General features: G+C 39.9%; 1 pseudogene; it reads left to right on the plus strand.

Moving 5' to 3' along the window:
• LOC112076716 (extracellular calcium-sensing receptor-like) overlaps positions 1–755 on the plus strand; it is a 7,563-nt pseudogene extending 6,808 nt beyond the window's left edge.
• Positions 756–4,647: the final 3,892 nt, after the last annotated feature.

The following is a 4,647-nucleotide window of genomic DNA, read 5'->3' on the forward strand; positions in this document are numbered from 1 at the left end:
CATTCCTGTGTGCGCTGGTTTTCATTGGCCAGCCAAAGCCATGGACGTGCATGCTGAGACACACCTGTTTGGTATAAGCTTTGTGTTCTGCATCTCCTGCTGCTAGCAGGACTGTGGTGGTGCTGGTGGCCTTCAGGGCCACTCTGCCTGGAGAGAACCTGATGAGATACTTCAGCCCCACCCAGCAGAGGATGGGTATCTCACTCTGCACACTCATCCAGTGGACATCTAGTTTTACTCATTCTATGGAATGTAATTGTTTCCTTCATTGACAATTATTTGTTATTATGGTAACTGTGCTTGGTTTTCCTTCCACCTCCGTTCCCTTTCACAGGTGCTGATCTGTGTACTGTGGCTGGCCTTAGCTCCACCCCGACCTGCTGAGAGGAGGGGCAGAGAAGGTCGGGGGCCGAGGGTCGTCCTGGAGTGTGAGTGGGCTCTGTGGTTGGCTTCTCTCTGGTGCTGGGCTACATCGGCCTGCTGGCCTCCCTCTGTCTCCTCTTAGCCTTCCTGGCCAGGAAACCCCAGACAACTTCAACGAGCCAAGTCATCACCTTCAGCATGCTGATTTCTGTGCCGTGTGGATCTCCTTCATCCCTGCCTACGTCAGCTCTCCTGGGAAGTACACAGTAGCTGTAGAGATCTTTGCCATCCTGGCCTCCAGCTTTGGGCTGCTGTTCTGTCTGTTTGCTCCAAAGTGTTACATCATCCTTCTGAGACCAGAGAGAAACACCAAGAAACATATGTCCAAATAGAAACCACAAGAAACACATGATATCCAATAGAACCACCAAGAACACATGATGTCCAATTACAGAAACACAACATAGAAACAAGAACACATGATGTCCAATTAGAAACACAAGAAACACATGATGTCCAATTGAACACAAGAAATACATGATGTCCAATAGAAACCACAAGAAACACATGATGTCAATTAGAACCACCAAGAAACACAGATGTCCAATTAGAACACAAGAAACACATGATGTCCAATTAGAAACCACAAGAACTGATGTCCAATAGAAACCACCAGAAAAATGATGTCAATTAGAACCACCAAAAACACATGTCCAATTAACAAGAACACATGATGTCCATTAGAAACACAAAAATGATGTCCAATAGAAACCACCAAGAAACACATGATGTCCATTAGAAACACCAGAAACACATGATGTCCAATTAGAAACCACCAAGAAACAAATGATCAATTAGAAACCACAAGAAACACATGATGTCCAATTAGAAACACCAAGAAACACATGATGTCCAATTAGAAACCACCAAGAAAACATGATGTCCATTAGAAACCACGAGAAACATATGATGGACAAATATTACTTAAACATGCTCATATCGGATTTAGGGCTCGTTGATATTCATTTCAACAGGGGAATGTCAATTCTGTTTGTTAACATTAATTCCTGCTTACCTTCACTATATTACTTTGTTAATTAGTATGTGTTCTTAATGTGTCAGAATGAAACACGTCTATATGAAACAATACCAATAAAGATTACGTAGTGTCTACTCATGCTGGAAGAGTTAGTATTTAGTCTGTCGAACTTACAGACCTCCTACACATGATTCCTTCTCACCCAGTCAGTGTGTGTGTGTGTGTTGTTGTGTGTGTGTGTGTTGTGTGTGTGTGTGTGTGTGTGTGTGTGTGTGTTGTGTGGGTGTGTGTGTGTGTGTTGTGTGTTGGCTGTGTGTCTGTTGCTCCCTCTTCGTACTCCAAATGAAACTTTATACCCAGAAGACTCAAGGCTGTAATCGCTGCCAATGGTGCTTCAACACAATACTGAGTAAGGGTCTGAATTACTTATGTAAATGTATATTTCAGTTTCTTTATTTTGTATACATTTACATAACGAAAAAAAAAAAAAAAAAAAAGACTTTTTGTCTTTAAGCTTCCAGTCATGAAACCTATGAGCCTACTCAATCACTTTTTATAGCTACGTTTACAGGCCTCCTGGGCCATATACAGCTTTCTTCACTGAGTTCCCTGAATTTCTATCGGACCTTTATAGCATAAAAATATTAATTTTGGTGATTTTAATATTCACATGGAAAAGTCACAGACCCACTCCAAAAGTCTTTCGCAGCCATCATCGACTCAGTGGGTTTTGTCCAACATGTCTCTGGACCTACTCACTGTCACAGTCATACCTCTGGACCCAGTTTTGTCCCATGGAATAAATGTTGTGGATCTTAATGTTTTTCCTCATAATCCTGGACTATCGAACCACCATTTTATTACGTTTGCATGCACAAATAATCTGCTCAGACCCAACCAAGGAGCTCAAAAGTTGTGTCTAAATTCTCAGACAACCCAAAGATTCCTTGATGCCCTTCCAGACTCCCTCTGCCTACCCAAGGACGTCAGAAGACAAAAATCAGTTAACCACCTAACTGAGGAACTCAATTTAACCTTGCGCAATACCCTAGTGCAGTTGCACCCCTAAAAACAAAACATTTGTCATAAGAAACTAGCTCCCTGGTATACAGGAAATACCCGAGCTCTGAAGCAAGCTTCCAGAAAATTGGAAGGAAATGGCGCCACACCAAACTGGAAGTCTTCTGACTAGCTTGGAAAGACAGTACCGTGCAGTATGAAGAGCCTCCATGCTGCTCGATCATCCTCTTTTTTCCAACTTAATTAGGAAAATAGAACAATCCAAATTTATTTTTGATTGCGCAAAGCTAACTAAAAAGCAGCATTCCCAAGAGAGGATGGCTTTCACTTCAACAGTCAATAATAATTCATGAACTTCTGTGAGGAATTGATCATGATCATTAGATAGCAAATTACGGACTCTCTTTAATAAATCTGCGTATTCTCCAAAGCTCAGTTTTGCTGAGTCTGCACCACTCTGCCAGGACCTAGGATCAAGAGAGACACTCAAGTGTTTTAGTACTATATCTTTGACACAATGATGAAAATAATCATGGCCTCTAAACCTTCAAGCTGCATACTGACCCTATTTTAACTAAACTATTGAAAGAGCTGCTTCCTGTGCTTGGCCCCTATGTTGAACATAATAAACGCTCTCTATCCACCGGATATGTACCAAACTCACTTAAAGGGCAGTAATAAAAGCCTCTCTTGAAAAAGCCAAACCTTTACCCAAAAATATAAAAAAACTATCGCCTATATCGAATTCTTCATTCCTCTCAAAAAAATTGAAAAAGCTGTTGCGCAGAAACTCACTGTCTTCCTGAAGACAAACAATGTATACGAAATGCTTCAGTCTGGGTTTAGACCCCATCATAGCACTGAGACTGCACTTGTGACGGTGGTAAATGCCTTTTAACCTCTCTGGATATGTGGGACGCTAGCCCACCGGCCAAACATCCAGTAAAAATGCGAGCGCCAAATTCAAATAAATTACTATAAAAATTTATTTTCATGAAATCACACATGCAATACACCAATAAAGCTACACTTGTGTGAATCCAGCCAACATGTCAGATTTAAAAAGGCTTTACGGCGAAAGCAACGATGCTATTATCTGAGGACAGCACCCCAGTAAACAAACACAGACAATCCTATTTCAACCCCCAGCGCACCACAAAACAGAAATAAAAGATATATATTACAGCCTTATCTTGACGAGCTTCTTCTGTTGGCACTCCAATATGTCCCATAAACATCACAAATGGTCCTTTTGTTCGATTAATTCGTCGATATATATCCAAAATGTCAATTTATTTGGCGTGTTTGATCCAGAAAATAACACCAGTTCCAACTTATATTCAAAATATCTCAAAGTTACCTGTAAGCTTTTGCAAAACATTTCAAACTCCTTTTGAATACAATTTTTTTTACGTAAATAATCAATAAAATTGAAGATCTTGTTCAATACGGATTAAAACAATCTGTAGCTATTGGTCATGCGCCTCTAACAAACAGCACCAACTTACCCACCTGATTCAAAGATGCTACTTCGTCAATCTCACAAAGGAAAAAACCTCAACCAATTTCTAAAGACTGTTGACATCCAGTGGAACAGTAGGAACTTCAAGGTCATTTAGAAATCTGTATTCAATGAAAATCCATTGAATAGAGAGTGACCTCAAAAAAATGTATTCAATGGTTTGTCCTCAGGGTTTCGCCTGCCTAAATAAGTTCTGATTATACTCACAGACATGATTCAACGTTTTAGAAACGTCAGAGTGTTGTCCATCCAAATCTATAACAATATGCTATCTTCTGGGATGAGTAGCTGGCAGTTGAATTTGGGATGCTTTTCATCCAACGTGAAAATGCTGCACCCTATCATAGAGAAGTTTTAAGGTGAGATAAATAGGATAAAACACAAAACAACTATGCTATAATATTATATTATATATACACTACCATTCAAGAGTTTGGGCTCAGTTAGACATCTCCTTGTTTCGAAAGAAAGCCATTTTTTTGTCCATTGAAACAACTTAAAATTGATCAGAAATACAGTGTAGACATTGATCTGTTGTAAATGACTATTGTAGCTGGAAACGGCAGATATATTAATGGAATATTCTACGTAGGCGTACAAAGGGCCCATTACAGAAAACCCTTTGCAATTATTGTTAGCACAGCTGAAAACTGTTGATTTGATTAAAGAAGCAAAAATACTGGCCTTCTTTAAGACTAGTTGA

This window comes from Salvelinus sp. IW2-2015, unplaced genomic scaffold (genome assembly GCF_002910315.2).
Source record: "Salvelinus sp. IW2-2015 unplaced genomic scaffold, ASM291031v2 Un_scaffold3952, whole genome shotgun sequence".
Taxonomy (NCBI): Eukaryota; Metazoa; Chordata; class Actinopteri; order Salmoniformes; family Salmonidae; genus Salvelinus; species Salvelinus sp. IW2-2015.